General features: G+C 40.1%; 1 long non-coding RNA gene across 1 annotated transcript; it reads right to left on the minus strand.

Moving 5' to 3' along the window:
* Positions 1–6,962: 6,962 nt before the first annotated feature.
* LOC307165782 lies at positions 6,963–7,471 on the minus strand. The gene is made up of 3 exons (XR_013822542.1): positions 7,439–7,471; positions 7,141–7,319; positions 6,963–7,035 (listed from the first exon to the last, which is right to left on the minus strand). It is a non-coding gene; the product is annotated as an uncharacterized lncRNA (long non-coding RNA).
* Positions 7,472–20,096: the final 12,625 nt, after the last annotated feature.

Below are 20,096 nucleotides of genomic sequence, written 5' to 3' on the forward strand. Positions count from 1 at the left end.
ATGGCGGCTTCTCCGACTGGTGTCGTCCGTGTTGTTGCGTGACGTGCGTGCTCTCTTTCACGTCCGCGTTCCCAACCCAGCACCGCTGGGTTACAGATTAAGAACGATTTTCAACCCAAATTGGGTTACATCAACCCAGCATCAGTCTCAACCCAGCGTTTGGGTTGAAAAAACAACCCAGCATTTTTTAGAGTGTATGTCGCCTCTTGTTGCTATCTGAAAAAAAATGTCACAGAGTATTCATTTCTTAAAGTTGATTCAGATTTCATGCGTATTGCTATAGATAAACTGTCGGGACATGGCTCCATTAGCTGCATAGGTACAATGTACATTTTCTAAAGGGTCACAGTGTGTATGGTTAGGAACTGAAACATTAGAATTGAGTAGAATTAATAAGAACCTAAATATAGGTGTACAGTATGTAACTGTGAAATACCTGTTTGTTTGTAGAGGTTTAGGCTGCATACTTTGACGAGGACAGCCAGCTCCTCTATCCGTGCCTGTAGTGCACCATCACTTTGATCGGTTTCTAAATTAGAATTATATTACTCAGTATACATGGAATGACAATCACTCAAATACAATTAGCAAGTAATTTAAAGGAGAAATCTGGCCGATTTCTACATGGATCTTGATCGCTAGACGTCGCCAAGTAATGTTGATAGGAAATACACGACCAAAATCAGTGCTACTGAACTGGAGAAGCTGTAGCTAATGGCCAGTGCTCCCAGTAAGCTACAATGCTAGGACTGGGGGCATCATCTAAACGTGCCTTTTTACCTCTTAACAGACTCCACAATTAATGAGTTGAAAACACATTGTTTTGTCACGTAAGGGCCCTATTCATGTTACACAGAAGTTTTATTGACATTTCGAGTCTGTTAAGAAGCAAAAAGGCACGTTTAGATGATGCCCCCAGACCTAGCATTGTAGCTCACTGGTATTGGCCCATGGTTCCAATGGTACTGGCCATTAGCTGCAGCTACTCCAGTTCGGCAGCATCGATTTTGGTCTTTTTTTTCCCCTATTGACAGTACTCGTCGACGTCTAGCGATCAAGATCCATGTAAGAATCGGCCATATGTCTCCTTTAATTTATCAAGTAGCAAGTAATTTAACTAAGCAAGTAATTTTCAGCACACATTGCCCACTTTAGAAGGTGAGCAAAAATCAATGAAATAATACAACAAACACATTGTTGCAGTTGGCTCAGCAATGCAACTCCAGGAATGTTGACGATAAGCACATTGATATACAGTGTGAGCTACAATGCTGAAATTTAGCATATTTAGTTGTCAACGTGCAGGGTTCTATGATGAACGTTTTTAAATAGGCAAACTTACCCTCTGCCCACTTCTGCACATCAGCCACCCACAGCTGCACTGTGTCATCATCAATGCCAAGCTCCTTTTTTGCAGCATTCGGGCTGTCCAGATGTTCTTTGAGTATCCTTACAGTCTAATATTAGTAACAACAACAACAACTACAAAAACAATCAATCAATCAATCCCATTTGTATGAATGTTGTTTGAGTTCATTATGACTATAACATTGTTGAAAAAATAACCTTCAAGTATCTCTGACTTAAAGTGTGACTCAGGTTTTCCAACTTCCTTTCATTCCATCCTAAAGCCAAGAGGGTAAGCATGTCTTTTCGTCCTTATTTCAAGAAAAGCAGATTACAGATCATCTTTCCAGCTTTTTTTCTGGAAAGAAACTATTCCATTGTACTTACGAACAGTACACAGACACACACATATCTAGCCACTCCCACATACCTGCTTTAGACATGTACTTAGTGGTGATGGCTGCCCTGGACAGGAAACTGTTCACCTGTTCAACCTCTTCTCCGATAGTTGAACCCGCACCTTCCTGGAACGCGCCTCCCCATTTGATCTAATAAGTTGTGTTGTATAATATCAAGAAAATGCAATTACCTGCCTCCTTGTTTATTGTAGATGCCTTTTTGTTACACATAGTTAGCCAATGTATTGGATATAATGCATTGCATTCAATGTTGTTATTTATTTTGTTTGTAAAAGATGGCTTATATTGTTTTAGCATAGATGTACAGTAATTGGTTATGGGTTTATACAGAGATTCTTAAATTGAATTTACTACCTTTTTACCACCTATTTTACTACCATCACAATATTTTTACTACCAACACGGCTTCAAACTTCAACTGTAGCAGTGTTAAGTAAAGTGACAAGTAAAGACATGAAATATCTTTCCAAAATGAATTAATAACATATTTAATCACAATTTAATGAGGCAATTATAACTTAATTTCAACACTGGGAGGGAGAGATGGAGAACCAGAGAGAGCGAGAAAGAGAAAGTCAGGAGAGGTTCTGTAGGTGTATGTGAGTGTGCATGTGTGTTAGGGCAAGTGAGTGAGCTACATTCAAGTAAGAGGGAACTCTACCATAGGACTTAGATTAATCAAGATATCACAACAGGCCTTGGTCCATAGGATTTACTCAATATGTCAAAGAGTAACAATTACATAAAAATTAGAAGACAGACTGGACCTTTAGAATGAACAGCTACACAATGTGTAATAATAAAGTGCAATTGTACACTATAATAACAGTATTTCATTAATAAACAAATAACTTCAAACAAAAGAGAGAGAGAGAGAGAGAGAGAGAGAGAGAGAGAGAAAGAGAGATTGAGAGTGAGCATAAACAATTAATTAACAAACAAACATAAAAGTTGCTAAGGCAGGATCACAAGTGCCTCAGCTGTGCGGCCTTTTCTTCGATCAATTTTTCCACTTGGAGAAGTTCTGCTTTTTTGTCCTTGTACCTTCTTCGAAGAGAGTTGGATTTTGTGATGAGCTCAGCCATCTTTGTTCCTGCCTTTCCCTCAGCCATCTCTGCACACTTGTCGGCTTCATTCTCAAGTGAATGGCACACACTACCGAGTACCTGCCGCTGGTTCCAGAGGTCCTCCAGCTCTTTCTCTGCTGCTTTCCTCTTCAGCTCTTGTGTGGCACTCTCCTTTTTTTTCCACTCACTATCAAGGTACAGCCTGTATTGTGACCTTGCTGAAGCAGCAGATGCCAAGAGCTCCTTGGTCAGAGGAACTTTCAGAACGCCACCACAGACAATTACTTTATCGCAGATTAACCTGAGGGCTTCAAGAGATTCCTCGCGAAGGTTGCACGTTTCTACCTCCTTATTAACTGAGAAGCCTCTCTCCACTGTGGCTTGTCCATGGGACAGGAGGAGAGCACTTTGACAGAACTTGAGCAGGTTAGGGTGGGACGTGCAGAGTTTGGATTGGAGAAAGACATCCAGACGCTGCCTCAGGGGTTGGAAGGAAACAAACTCTTCTTCTCTGCCCACAAACCGAGAGCAAGGAAGTGAACTGCTGAATGATGACATCACCTGCAACATTGAAAGGAAAATTTAAATACATTTTTTTAATTAACACATACCAGTCAACTGCGTCATCATCCATTCAACAAAAGTACATACAGTTCATCATAGATACACAACAGTGGTTCTCAACCTGGGGACACAAAGGTCTTGCCTAAATTACAAACTGATCATTGACATTTTCAAACCTCTATTAAAAAGGCAGAAAACAACAAATGATCACAAGTCCTTACTCCATTTAAATAACCTATCCAGCTCTACTGTCCCTGTACAATATTTTCTTACCAGCTGCAATGCCACCTGCCAGCTGCTGTCCCTGGATGAAAGTTTGTACTAATGCCTTCATCTGTACGATGCACCACTCTGGATCTTTGACCATCTTTGTGGGATCCAGGCAGGCAATCTGCCTAACAATGGGGAATTTCAACGGGGACCTTTCTTGCAGTTTCTTTATGATTCGAATCAGACTCTGCAAACACTCTCTTCTCAGGCTGAGTACAGAGTGTTCCCCTATCTTGGTTCCTGGTTTGCCCAGGAGTGCCTATTAAGGAACATTATTAATTTAATAATTCATTAATATAATAATTATTTATTAATTTAAGGAACACCCATGTCAATGTTTTCTTTGAAAGGAAATGTTTGTATAATATTAATGATCATAATATTCATAGTGAACAAATTGTATGTAATTGTGATTGTGTAATTAGTGTGATTGTGTAAAACAAATAAACAACAATGAAATTACCTTGATGGAAGATTCAGCCCCCAAGCCTATGTCTACCCTTTTGAGGGAGATCCAGTTCTTCTCATCAGAGATGTCCAATTTAATGAGCTGCAGGGGGGTTAGGTCTTGAATGAGCTCCCTTCTGATGAAGCGCCTCAGTAAACTCTGATGATGACAACAAGCAGATAGTTACCAAGCCATTCCATCAATTAATACAGGTTTACATTCAAATGAGTTAATCATGACTTGAACGAGTGGTGTTTCACTGCCAAGTCTAAACACCATAGTACTTCAGCCTTTAGCGTAGCGGTGGTGGTGCAGATCGTCTGTATGCTGGTGGTAGGATTACTGGCATTGGACTGCGAGGAGCGAGCAGGCAAGGTTGAGGGAGCAGTGGAGGTTGATGGCGTCGATGTAGCCGATGTAGTCGATGTAGCCGTTGGTCCAGCGCAAAACAGTGACAGCGGTAGCTGGGTGTTACGTCCCCGCATCCTGGCTTGGTGGCTAGTAGACTCCCTGTGGGAATTAACCGCCTTCACCCCCATCCAAGTAATATTTATTGTTTTCTTGCAAACGTTGCAAAAAGCTTCTCGGCTGTTTCCAACTACTGGCCTAAGCCAGTCTTTAAACCGAGCGTCCTCCAACCAGAGGTCCGAAAACTTGCACTTGCCCATATTTACTTGGTAAACTCGCGCGGAGCAGAGGTTTACCGCCAAGCTAAGGTACCAGCTTGAACCGCCCAACGTACAACGTACGCGTGACGTCATTCCGTTCACTCAGGTCCGACCTTTCTTCCCATACACAAAAGAAATATATTTGAAATATATTTTCAGGATATATTTTGGAATATATGCAAATATTTGAAATTGGCCCAATAAATATATTTCATACTTATATTTCATATATTTTTTGTTATATTTCAGAATATATTTCAATGTATTTGGAATATATGCCACATATATTTTTGACACTTTTGGGGACCCATACAGAAAAAAATACATTGAAATATATTCTGAAATATAACAAAAATATATGAAATATAAGTATGAAATATATTTATTGGGCCAATTTCAAATATTTGCATATATTCCAAAATATATCCTGAAAATATATTTCTTTTGTGTATCTGTCTTTGGGTCCGACTCAAAATAAAAATAAATTTATGGAAGTTTAGTAAGGAAATAGGCCTGCACACGTAAGTTACCCTAATTGAAAACCATATAGACCCAGTTAGATGGGGCTTCGAACATTTACTACCTCGTCAGATGACGTTTACTACTTTTTACTACTTTTTACTGGCCTTAATTTGGCATAATTTAATTTACTACCTTTTACAACCCCGCGGAAACCCTGGTGACTGTGCCATCCCATGTTAAGAGGAGCAGAAAAGTGTGATTATGTGTGTGCGCTAGACTCCTAGAACTTTAAATGAACTCAGCCATCTTAGTTGAGTTTACTGGAGTTCAAGGACATAAAGAGGTGGACCGCTTGCACCTGCCTGGAGAAGGATCTGGGAAACTTTGGAGGAGTGTCAACCTAACGCCTGTTGTAAACAACAGAAGTATAAAAGACTGATGAACTGACTGCCTCTGGGGATACTGATACACCAGAGCCCCCGACGCCTAGAAGCCCAGAGCTGAGGACAGTAAACCCCAATCAGAAGATAAGAAGCCCAGAGCTTACTACACCTTTGATTCAAAACGTGATTATTGTATTGTATACTTAAACGATGAAGTTTTATTTGCCTTTATATTTTTGTTTATTATAAAAAGAAAAGTAACCAATTGAAAGAAATTTAATTGATTACAAAATCTGCCTACTGAGACTTAGATTTATGATGCTGGGAGACTTTTAATGAGAACATACCACAGGGGAGTCTTCTGAACAAATTGTAAGTACCTTTTGAATGCTTATGGTTTAGGTCAGATTTGACTTTCTTTACCTTATCTGAGAATAATAAATAAATAGGTAAAAGGTGTTAAGAGTAAAGTACACACCGTAAAACAGTTGATACATTAGAAGTTGTTTATAAATGAACTATTGTACACCTACTAAATTAGTCAGTGAAGCTGAAATGTACCTCGCATTTCCCAGAGTGCGCCTTCGCATGCATAACTGAAAGAAAGGGGCGCATGGACAGCAGATTCCTGAGCTCAGGACACTGCTGAACCACCTTAGCCAAATAAGGAAAAAAATTACGGGCTACATCTGAACACAGGAATGAGATTGTTCCTGGGGCACTTTTTGATAGCTTCCTCTGGAGGAAGAGAGGGTATGCAAAAATCTCTCCTCTAAACATATTCAGTGGCCCAAGGAGGACCCCATGGCGGCAGACAGCTATTTCCAGTCCCTCCTCATCCAGTCAGTCCTGAGTTTTTTCTGGAGGACTCCCAGAGTTCTCAAACCGGTTCCACGGAGGGCCTAGTGTATGCAGGTTTTTGGTCTTTCCCTTCAATTAGTGCCCAATTAAGACCTAGACTACCAGGTGAGGGGAGATCTTAACCAATTAGTGACCTACTCAATCAGTTTGGTTCAAGGTAAAAGAGAAAACCTGCATACACTAGGCCCTCCGTGGAACCGGTTTGAGACCACTAGCTGCTGTCCATGTTCACAATTTGTGGCATCACAATTTGGCAGTTGTATTATTTACAGCCTTTGATATAATAGTGCAAAGCAAGGAAAGGCATGTGTGTAAATTGGGGAAGTTAAAGCCTCCTTCCTCTCAATACTGCCAGTGATGTTACAATGTTAGTTAACAGCAAATATTAAAGAACAATGTAGTGCCAGCAATCAATGTCGGCAATGAGACAAAAAACTAATATTTGAACTTACATGTTTTGTTTGTGTGTGAATGTATTGAACAAACTTGGCTACCTCCTCATCATTTTGGATAAAAACATCATCAAAGTGTCCTGGCTCTGGAGTGCTGAAAAACAGACGATTTTGTTTTCATTATGTAATTTCTCCATTTTACATGTGCTATTCATACAATCTACTAGTTAACTGACATGTCATTCACAATGTAATGTACCTTGAATTTGATTTGAAGCGATAAAGCTTGTGATTACCATCCACTGCTACCGCAAGCATCTCTGGACTGCAGGCGGGGCAATTGAAGAACTGCTTCATACACAGCTTTTTTACTTCATATTTTACAGCTACTCATTCTGAGAAGCTTTTGTAAAATGTGTCTGGTGATATCTTGCCAGTCTTAAGACAAACAAAATTACAGGGATATAATATTTGTGCAGGTTGTGTTGTAACTCAACATAAATGTTGATTAATTGAATGCATGTAACTAAATTGCATTTTGTAAAATGAACACTCACTCTTCCAATGCGCACTGTCCTTGCATCAAGCATAAAGTAATACTGCATTTCCTCAAAGACGACTGCTACTTAGTGATAAAGCTGTTATTGTGAAAAATTACAGGCCTGTTTGTGTAATCATCGTGGATTTCATGATTCCAATAATATAATTACAACTAATAACAACTGTGTTAATACAAAACAGGATGTTGTTTGGATGATACTTACACCTAAAACCAGGCAGTAAGTCCCCTGAAGTTGGAATACCTGGGCGTCATCGGTGACCCCAACCTCTCAGTCCAGTCACATAACAAAAACATCACCCAAATCTGCCTTCTACCACCTAAAAAACCTCTCAAGAGCACTCTGAAACTGAAACTCACATCCACTCTTTCATCAGCTCATGTCTGGCCTATATTGCAATGATGTCCTATCTGCTCTTCCCAGCAAAGCCCTGGACAGTCCAGAATTATTCAACTGCCAGGATCCAAACATGCACAAAACCCTAGCAGCATATCACACCCATCCATCGTAATGCAACTTCACTGGCTGCCAATCCCACATCACCTTTAAAATCCTCCTACTCACCTATAAATCCCTCCATACACTTGCACCCCAGTATCTTACTGGTCTCCTCCACCCCCAAACCCAGTCACGCAGTGTTCCTAATCTCCCATTCTGTTGGGTCTTTGTCTGTTGTCTCAGGTGTATCCTCTACACCAACCTCCAGCAGGTCAAGAAGCTCCTTGCGAAGTACCTCGGATTGAGATACTGTCAAAAACAATAAACATTATTGCTGTTATGATGAAAGCACAATTATCCAGGCAATTACTGTCTCTGTTTGTCACTCTACATTGGCTTCCTATAATGTTATATATATTCCCCCAGAATTAAATTTCAAATTCAAATTCTGGTTATCTGTCATGATCACAGACTCCATGACCTCCCTCTCTGGCCACCAGAGGGTCCCCTCGCCCGAATACTGACTTTCCGAATCGAACTCCAATTCCCATGATACAGCATTCCTGGACTGATCCCGCATCCACCTGCATTCACTGATCACACACGCACCTGTATCTCGTTCCCTACCCACATATAAACCACACTCACATTGCAACTAGTGCAAAGTCTTGTTTTACTGCGGTGAGCATTTGTCCTGTGTTTTGCCTGCCTGTGTTTGACCCATTCTGTAAAATAAAGATAAATAATGGAAAACAATGACCTCCTATGTTAGGTGTAGGCATAGGCGTACTTTGCGGGTGGGGCGGGTGGGGCATGTCCCCACCACTTTTTGCCAGGGTCGATATTGTCCCCACCACTTTTTAAACATCTCGCGGCACAAATGTACCAATTCAACAAATAAATAAAACATCTCCAGTTAACTGGCAGAGCATTCATTTCGTTCGTTTTTTAAATAAGAGTTGATCTAGCGCTGAAATGTGTTTTTTAAATCAAGTGATCAAAGTGCTCGTTGCCGCTGCGATCACGTGGATACTGTGTTCTCTCGTGTGGCTCGGCACACGCCGCACTGTCTTCATTTTGATTTTTGATTGGTGGCACCCAGAATGCACTGCAACATGCTTTATTATAGTGTCACCATTGTTGAGATTCACAGGCTGATTCTTGACGTATGTGTGTCTAAATAAAATACTTTTTCTAAATAACAACAAAGTCTTTTGATCAGAAAAACTTTTAAGAATTTTTTTGGATCATACTGAAAATGCTAAAAAACCTAACTCCCTAAAAGAGTTCAGTGTTTCAGATCACAACATGATGATTATGTCAAAACATAACCACCACCACCAGATCACCTTTTTTCTTTGTTCATCTGGTTGTTATAAATCAGTTTCAACAGCCAAACAAAATTCAAATTTGTGATTTTTCTCCTTCAGTGATTCTGCTTGTTAATACAATACTCTCCTGTATTGAGAGATAATATGCAGCGCGTTTCAGTTACGATCCTGGTTCCAGTGGCCTTAATACATGCACAGCTTTTCAAAATGTCAAAAACTGTTTTGAAATGGTTTTGAATGAAATATTGAAGTTTATAATTAAGTATTTTGGCACACCACGCCGACTGACGCTACGCATTGATCTAAAATTGGGTTTTAATCTGGCATGTTGAATTAGATTTCGACAAACGCATCGGCGCTTTCATTTGGATAAATTTTTCTCATAACAGCTAAAATAACTCAATATACTCCATAATTTTTGGTCATACAGATAAGATATCATCGACACCGAGGATCTAGGCTACTCAAACACGTGTATGAGCGCTTCAAACTGAGGAAAGGACAAGGTGTTAATCATCACTCTTTCATACGTTGATGATACAGATTTTATCTTAAAGAGCAGGCAAAGTTCCTTTCAGGATTAATCTCTCGATGTGTCCAAATAGGCCCTATATCTTATTAAATTTGTATACAGCAAAGCTGAAATTTATTTGGCAATACAAATTTAGAATGTCGAAAGAATAAGATTATATATTTCAAAGGGAATAAACACTCAATCCTGTGTTTTAAATAAATGAACAAACTGTCCCGATTCTTTATTTAAACCTTTAAATGTATGATGGGGTTATAATTTCATTGTTTGTTTTTTTTATATTGAAAACAATGCTATTTAATTAGTCTATTATTTTTTGTACCCAAGTCAACAAAATGTTAAGAATCTTTTTCTGAGTTGTTTAATGTAGGCCTATGGATCTTTTTTTAAAATTTTCTTTCATTGCTATGGGTTCACTGCCAGTCATCTCAATTTCATGAATGATTCACAAAACAATAATTTAGTAGATTAAAGAGGAGCTTCATCATCTGGTGCGATCAGCTGATGATCTCCTTCAACTTCACCTTCGGGTTTTGTCGTCTGTTCAGCGCAACAGCGGCTCTACTGGAATGTAGCAAATTTATTGATAATTAAACGAAACGCTTGACTTTAATAATCTGTCACCTATTTAAGCATCAAGAACGCTAAAACATAAACGCAGTCGGCCAACATCAGTTAACAGCATGTTGGCTATAATGTTATTGTCTAAACGGCTATTAATAAAAACGTCAGACAATGAATAACAAAGCTCTGAAAAGTGTTTCGAATCAATAAATGCACATTTCAAAAGTTATTTTTGACAACTAGAGCCAAAATCATGGAAACTGTTCATACACAGCAAAAACTCCCGTGTTAAATTAACACTCCTGGGAGTGTATATGAGTCCACACTCAAGAGTGTAAAGTGTTAAAATATGAGTGTTAAATTAACACTCAAGAGTGTTAAAGTTAATGAGATAATTAAGTGATTAATTGAGTGATGATTGATCATTATTGAAGACACCTGATGTTAACAAGCAGAATCACTGAAGGAGAAAATCTCAAATTGTAAGTTACCATTATGGTGATGAGTGTTTGCTTTAGTTGGGCTCTTGACCCTTGTATGATTACTTTAATATTTTGTTTGGCTGTTGTATCTGAGTTATAACTGACAGATGAACAAACGAAAAAAGTGATCTAATGGTGTTGGTTATATTATGACAATCATCATTTGAACTTGATCACTGAACTCATTAAGACCCTTCTTTCTGACGTAGATTTATGTTGTTGATCACAGAATAACTGTGATTCTGCATAAATATCCAGAATTGTAGATATAATACAAAGGATTTTTTAAAAGTTGTTTAGAAAAAACAAAAATCTTTCTTTTAGGCGCACACAGACGTCAAGATTCAGTCTATGCATCTCAACAATGGTGACGAGCAGAATATTCAATTAGGAAAAGTAAATTACATAGACAATTCAGATCATAATTTATTCATACCGCAATGCATGATGGGAGCCATTAATGAGTTGTGATTGGTGGCAGCCACTGCAACATGCTTTATTATTGTCACCATTGTTGAGATTCACAGGCTGATTATTGATATCTGTGTTTCTAAATAAATTCATTTGAAAGTGTTTTGATCAAAATAATGTTTATTTAATATTTTGTATTATATGAAAAATACTGAAAATCATTTGTAGATTCACAGAGCTGCTGTAGTTACAAAGCTAAACCAATCTATCTCAATAAGTTTCGGTTTTCGAATCACAACAGGATTATGTCAAAACATAACCAACACCATCAGATCACATTGTCTCTTTGTTCATCTGACTGTTAAAAATCAGTAACAGCAGACAAGCAAAATTTAAAGTAAACATATAAGGGTCAAGAGCCCAACTAAAGCAAACACTCATCACCATAATGGTAACTTACAATTAGTGATTTCCTCCTTCAGTGATTCTGCTTGTTAACATCAGGTGTCTTCAATAATGATCAATCATCACTCAATTAATCACTTAATTATCTCATTAACTTTAACACTCTTGAGTGTTAATTTAACACTCATATTTTAACACTTTACACTCTTGAGTGTGGACTCATATACACTCCCAGGAGTGTTAATTTAACACTGGAGTTTTTGCTGTGTAGAGCTGCGTTTCGAACTCGGACCGCCTGAAGCGCAGCAAGGCACATGTTGTAGCGTTGACCACAGAATATCGTCTGAAAGCTTAACATCTTACACTCATGCAAAGCCTTTTTGATGTAAAATTTTTCTATTACAATGTTTTATGTTGAAATGTTTTCATTATTTATTAAAAAATAAAATAAAATAAAAAATGATGTTAACCATAACAACCAACTGTAAGCCTATTTAATTCTTAATATAATAAAGAATGCTAAAACACAACGGCTAAGTCCTGACAATATTTAAATTAAACAATCATTTTGTTTAATTTATGTTACTGTTGTTTCAGTTAATACATATACTAACAAATTAGAATAACACAAAGTATAATGCCTATTATACACATAACCTGAGATGCAGAGCCTTTATAGAAAAACTGGGCACACAATGTTAACGTTTAGCCTACTTTACTTAAATTTGATGCAATAATAGAAGCCTACCATTTGTTTCAGTTCTAAATTTGTACTGTAATTTCAGTATTGTCGTTTAACTAAAATGTTTCACTTGAATTTGTCTGCTACCAGATTACGTAATAGAGAGAATAAACTGACACTTTTCAAAGTCTTTGATTGTAGCGCCTCTTAGAGGTAAAAGACAGCAAATACACGTCCCCAATTTTACCACCACGGGAACATAGAGAGAGAGAGAGAGAGAGAGAGAGACAGACCCAGACCCAGACCCAGGAAACACATTTACGTTGTAGCAACGTCTGTGGAACGTTGCATTTCTGCTATGGTAACGTTGCTGTCTATGTGCTCACAAGGTGGTAACAACGTAGAATTGTAAGACGCGACAGGGCTGTAGCAACGTTGTAGCGCGACATTCAGCAACTGAGAGACGACGTTCTGACAATTTTCTTTTTATGCTAGATATAGTTATCCCCCATTTAGCATGTTATGTTTTGTGGTTCATTTTTAATTAGTCATACGTTAGATAATTATATACTTTTTTAAAGGACAAGTTTGGTATTTTACACTTAAAGCTCTGTTTTCAGATCGTTTCTGATGAAATAGAACGGTTAAGATTAAAATTTGGACACATGCTGCTGTCTCGAGAATTTTAGGTTTCTTTCGCTTCCCCCCCACCTCCACAATGGCTGCATAGGTGCACTGGAACATTCCTTCCTAAAACACATTAAACTATTTGTTTACAAAGACGTGAAACTCACCGAGTGGTCAGGGGTGTTCACTGATATGCTCACACAAAAATCGCTGCAAAAGATGCTTTTTTTTTTTTTTTTTACTTCTTTATTTTTCTAAAGTTACTATTATTTAGTATGATGGGCTAGGGTTCAAAAACAAAATAAATTAAAAATTTTTTTTTAAAAAAGACAAAAAAAAAACAACAACTATTTTTTTCAACACTGTATTCATCAGTTACTCTCCTGCTTCCATCGTTGCGATCACATACTTCAGCAAATAAGCCTGTTGATTACTAAATAAATAAGTATTTATAACATTTATTTATTATACATGTTATAAATACTTATAAATATAACACATTTATTAATGTTATAACATTTAATAATCCATACACATTTCACATATTCTCTGTACATTAATTGTATAACACAATACTGTCAGTACACCACAGTTATACGAATAAACTAGATCTATGCATTTATTTCCATTCATAGTTTCCATCCTTACCCTGTGGCTCCCTCTAGTGGGCAAAGCAAAACACATTTATGTATTATACATTATAAATACTTATAAAAATAGCATATATTTTTTAAATGTTATGAATATAACATTCATGTATTAATAACATTTGTAATTTTTAAAAATTGGTACTTTTAGTTTATAATATTACAGTTTTTCCATTGATTAATGTTATTAATTCATAATAACTAGTTTACTTTATTATTGTTTTTAATTCATGTTTGTTTTGGAAAGAAGGAGCTAAAATGAAACTGAAAGTAAACATACACATAAAATAAATAAATAAATATTTAAGTATTTATAACATGTATTTACATTGTATTTTTCACTTAATAAGGTCCCGGAAGGTCACAGCACAATTGGTGGCGTTTTACATTTAAATCTTTCATATCTTAGTTTAAACCTAAAGTAATATTGACAAACTCTATATCATTTGAAAGATTACATTATCTAGTTTTGTCTGATTTTCAATAAAAAAAGACAAATGAACAGAAACTTATTAATTTGTATTTATTTAAGTTTTTTAGCTTCCAGGTCCTTTTTATTTTTTTATTAACCACTGAAATCACTTGATAATTAGTGGAACGTGTCCAGTTGAGTGTGCTTAGTTCAGTAGATCATAGGTGGGTTAATACATGTTTTTAGTATTTAAAACGAATGAGGCCCCATTAAAAAATGTCATAAGCTGACAGGGGTCAAAAGGTCAAAAAAAGGGACGTGCGTTTGCAAGCGGACTGAAAGTTGTAGGAACCAGAAACTCGGCGAGTTCTGTCGTCTAGTGCCCTTGAGTCGGGCCCCAGAGTTTGAAGGCCCTAGCCGTTTTCTAAGCGTTCCCTAACCCTCGTTCATGATGAGACCAGAGATTGTGGATGGTGACTGGAGATTGAGGATGGCAACCTTTTGGCCTTAAAGTTTGAGCGGCCATATCTTGGGGGCCAAGCCGCCTAGAGTCGTGAAACTCGGGTGTGTTGGGGGGTTGCTAATGTGTTCTGGGTGGTTGCTAAGGTGTTGAGGTCATGAGATGAGATTTAACCGGAAGTGAACATATAGCTCTGCCCAGGAAGCAATCAGCGACATAAACTAGGCACCATTCGAAAGGGGTAGTTCTCACCTTTCCAAGGAGTCTACTCTGATGTCTCTGTTATGTGGCGGTCATGAGATATCGACACTATACTGCCTGTTCTCACGATCGAAGGAGAAGCCGTTAAACTGATGGTCATAGCGGCCGATAAGGCTCATGGGAACTGTAGATTACTGTCAGATCCGACACACCAAACCGATAGAAAAACGGTATTTCTCAATAAATAAACAGCAGCTTTTATAAGCGATAGCCGTAGCACAACTCTGCAGTCTCGTTAATTAACCAGGAGAAGATGTTTGCTATATTTTGACTGGGAGGAACCACTGACGATGGTTTACAATGGTGAGAAGCCTACAGAATATAAGCAATAAAAACAAGGACAAAGAAATCTCTGATTAAATGTTGAGTAATGTAGCGCTTACAGTAAAAAAAAAACAATGCTCCCGAGTGGCAGAAAGAAGAACGTGGTGCTGTCACAATCACGAGGCTGGATGCAAGTGCAAGTAAAACGCTTTATTAGGCAAAAGGGAATAGATGCAGGTCAGGCGGACACAAACACAGATGGAAGGTGACGCAGGGACCTTGGTAGGCAACTTGGTGGTGGTGCTCGGTGATCCAGTGCAGTCAATCCTCTGTGGCAGTGTGCGGTGATACAGTGCAGAAGTGCGGGAATCCAGACAGACGTCAATCACGAAGACACGAAGAAAATCCACAATCCAACGAACAGCACGGGAACAGGAACAGGATCACACACCGGGGAAACACCACAACGCTCTGACAACATGAGACACCAGTTACTGAACATATAAAGGCACAAACAAGTGGGTATAGCTGATGCTGTAATCAGCAGTGATCAGAGACCATACACACACACACAGCACGTAGGACGAGAGAGAGAGACGGTGGATTCATGAACCGTGACAGGTGTAGACACAACATATACTCCCTCTAGAAAGAGATTCATTAGACTGAAAGTCGAGCTGACTGACACGGAAAAGGGGAAACTCGTGTTCACAATCTCGAATCAGTAGATCATACCTCGTGACTGTCATGAACTGCTGTGAGAATAAACAGTGTCGCGCTTCAGCGCCCCCAGTGGACGTCTGTGTAATGTCGCTCTTCAGCGCCCCCAGTGGACGTCTGTGTAATGTCGCTCTTCAGCGCCCCCAGTGGACGTCTGTGTAATGTCGCTCTTCAGCGCCCCCAGTGGACGTCTGTGTAATGTCGCTCTTCAGCGCCCCCAGTGGACGTCTGTGTAATGTCGCTCTTCAGCGCCCCCAGTGGACGTCTGTGTAATGTCGCTCTTCAGCGCCCCCAGTGGACGTCTGTGTAATGACGCTCTTCAGCGCCCCCAGTGGACGTCTGTGTAATGTCGCTCTTCAGCGCCCCCAGTGGACGTCTGTGTAATGTCGCTCTTCAGCGCCCCCAGTGGACGTCTGTGTAATGACGCTCTTCAGCGCCCCCAGTGGACGCCTGTGTAATGTCGCTCTTCAGCGCCCCCAGTGGACGTCTGTGTAATGTCGCTCTTCAGCGCCCCCAGTGGACATCCGTGTTTCACAACCAAAACCGGGCGGTCCATATGTGGTGAAAGTGTGCAGAGGCACGTATCTCCTATGAGGCCAGGGAGGGATGATGATGCATCAGCCAATGTGTTATGAAGGGACATCATTTGTGTTTCGCAAATTAGTTGCCTAATTGAAAAAAAAAAAAGGGTCTCATTTTGTTTAATCTTTTCACCTCTAAATAAAAACTAAACTTTTTACTCTACAAATCTAAAATCATTAAAGTGTCCACAGATCTCTACCTTATGTACATTTCAGCAACTACACTTTTAAAGGAGAACTCCGGTCAATTTTAACATTGAGCTCATTTTTTTGTACATTTGGAGTGCTGTCAATACAGAGAACAACGACAAAAATCGGTGTTGCCTACACCGAGTTATTCTATTTTTAAAATTTGCACCCTGTTGACTTCAATGGGGCAAGTACTAAACCTGCTTTTAGCCTCTTAACATCCTTGATGCAGTCAGATTCACCCGTGTTCACTCTGAAGGAATCACTCACATTTTCTGTGCACTTGTAATGACACATCAAGGATGTTTAGAGGCTAAAAGCAGGTTTAGTACTTGCCCCATTGAAGTCAACAGGGTGCAAATTTTAAAAATAGAATAACTCGGTGTAGACAACACCGATTTTTGTCGTTGTTCTCTGTATTGACAGCACTCCAAATGTACAATAAAATTCTCCTTTAAATGTATTTCGTGTATTTAAACCAAGACTTCTCTCTGGGGCTCATTAATTGTGTTTGCTGTGTCGGTTATCAGAGCAGCTTATCGAAGTGTAGCACACACACTCCCTCCGGCACACACACACACACACTCCCTCCAGCACACACACATACTCCCTCCGGCACACACACACACACACTCCCTCCGGCGAACATGGCCCTAGGCCTCTGATAACGCACCAGACGCGCAGATATAACCCTTCCGGCAGCCGCTAGATAACCAGCGGCTCTATTACACCAAACACTTCAGTTCACTAATGCGCAGAGTTACAGTCATGATTCTAATTCACAGCATGTTGCTGTCCCAGAAAGTCATGTTTAATATTTGTTTAAATGTTAAAAGTCTTCTGTGTCAACACCAATGTTTGTACAAGATCTTGTATGTGTTTGAGGGGAGAGCGAGTGATTTTGATTTCAGAGGTTTTTTTTAATTATGTTTTATAATTATAATTATGTGTATTGCATTTTCAGAACAACCAGCATTGAGAGTAGGGATGGGCGATATGGCCTAAAAAATTTATCACGATAATTTCAGGTATTTATTGCGATAACGATACACATGACGATAAATTATTTTCTTCTGTAAAATATCAGATTGTTATGTTTAAGTTGTGTTGTGTTGAATTCCATTTTTTTTCTCTTTATTTTTTAAAATTTCTTTATTTAAATTTCGTTTTTATTTATTTAAATTTCTTTTTTTATTTAAATTTCGTTTTTATTTATTTAAATCTACCCTTTACTGTGTCAGTAATTTGTTAGTCAGAAAAATATTAGACTACCTTTTTAAAAGTCTTAAGTTAATGTCACAGGTCGGGATGGGCCAAGCCGGACTGCGCCACCCCTGAACCAGGACCACCCTGAGGAACGTGTCAGAGACGAGACGGAAACAGAATTCAAGGGAATAACAGTTCTTTTTATTAAAGTTAAAAGTAATTTGAATAACCCAAGCTAAAATCTTCCTTTCCTCTTCTTCCCCGGAATCGAGGCAATGCAGCGGTCTCCGGGGCCCACTCCCACGCCGGTACAAGGTTCGCAATGGCCTGTGATGGATCGATGGATTTCCACAGATGAGTATGCGGTCGGGGCTGTTCCTCTTCCCACACTGATGCAGGGTCCGCAGGGACCTACGACGGACAGGTGAGTTTCCACAGGTGAGTAGACAGTCGGGGCTGTTCCTCTTCCCACACTGATGCAGGGTTCACAGGGACCGACGACGGACAGGTGAGTTTCCACAGGTGAGTATACAGTCGGGCTGGTCCTCTTCCCACACTGATGCAGGGTTCACAATGGGATGCGATGGGCAGGTGAGTTTCCACCAGTGAGTAGATGGTCAGGGCTCTTCCTCTTCTCACACCGATGCAGAGTTCACAGGGACCAACGACGGACAGGTGAGTTTCCACAGGTGGGTATACAGTCGGGGCTGGTCCTCTTCCCACACTGATGCAAGGTTCACAGAGGCCTACGACGGACAGGTGAGTTTCCACAGGTGAGTAGACAGTTGGGACTCTGGGGCTGCAGCAGACTCGAGTCAACAGGCTGAACGGAGCTTCTCTAGGACAGACAGTTAGGACAGACAGAGTCAGCTTCAACAGCAGTATATAGGCCTCACGTGTGTTGCCGGGGACAGGTGACTTCACACCATGCAGATGGGCCGGGGGCTATAGCAGACTCAAAGGCGCAGGCCGAGCGGAGCTTCTCCTGGACAGACAGAATCAACTTCAACAGCAAGATACAACTCTCACGTGTGTTGCAGGGGACAGCTAACTTCACACCATACAGATGGACTTGGGGTTGTAGTAGACTCAAAGTCGCAGCTGAGCAGAGCTGCTCTAAGACAGACAAAATCAACTTCGACAGCAGTATACAGTTCTCACGTGTGTTGCAGGGGACAGATAACTTCACACCATGCAGATGGGCCTGGGGCTATAGCAGACTCAAAGTCGCAGGCCGAGCGGAGCTTCTCTAGAACAGACAGAATCAACTTCAACAGCAGTATACAGTTCTCATATGTGTTGCAGGAGACAGATAACTTCACACCATGCAGATGGGCTTAGGGCTGCAGCAGACTCAAAATCAACAGGCTGAGTGGAGCTTCTCTAGAACAGACAGAATCAACTTCGACAACAGTATACAGTTCTCACGTGTGTTGCCGGGAACAGATAACTTCACACCATACAGATGGGCCGGGGGCTATAGCAGACTCAAAGTCGCAGGCCGAGCGGAGCTTCTCTAGAACAGACAGAATCAACTTCAACAGCAGTATACAATTCTCACGTGTGTTGCAGGGGACAGATAACTTCACACCGTGCAGGTGGGCTTAGGGCTGCAGCAGACTCAAAATCAACAGGCTGAGTGGAGCTTCTACGAAGACAAACAGAATCAACTTCAACAGCAGTATACAATTCTCACGTGTGTTGCAGGGGGCAGATAACTTCACACCGTACAGGTGGGCTTAGGGCTGCAGCAGACTCCAAGTCAACAGGCTGAGCGGAGCTTCTTCTAAGACAGTCAGAACCACTACTTCAAAACAGAAAGGTTAGTTTGACTTACAGATGCTGTTCCTTCTAGTCCTCAACAGATGGAACCAATCGACACTATTAAGCTCCAGTTACTGACAGTAGACCAGCATGGCACGAGGAGAGTGCACAGCAAGAGAGAATAAATCTTCCACACACACACGGCAATTTCACTCCAAACATGCAACGTGAGGGGGGAAACGTCAATTTAGGCACTGCAATCCACTTCAAATAAGTGCAGATAAGGCCAGCACTCACCCAGGGGTCTCCGTGCCACAAGCAACGAGCTTCAATGTTGGGAAAAGATGTTTCAGGGTTTTCCTCCACAGACATAGACAGGATTCACATCACCGTTCCAACACGGGGGAAGAGGGTAAGAGATCGAACATGAATCAGTATAATTCACTCAGTGACGTTTAGATAGCACAATCAAAGCACTCCAATCCACCTCAAATTCAGTGTTGAAACATGCAGGTACGAGATACGATGGTCGATTACTTATCTCTCTCCCTTCCAGGCAAACGGTGTGTTTTCACAACTCTTCCACACTCCTCGAGTCCCCTCCAGCAGCACTTCCCTTTGCACACCACAATTCTTCTCTGCAACACTCAAATAGAACGACTTCTCACGGGAGAGAACC

The sequence above is a fragment of the Squalius cephalus genome (genome assembly GCF_949319135.1).
Source record: "Squalius cephalus genome assembly, chromosome: 1".
NCBI lineage: Eukaryota > Metazoa > Chordata > Actinopteri > Cypriniformes > Leuciscidae > Squalius > Squalius cephalus.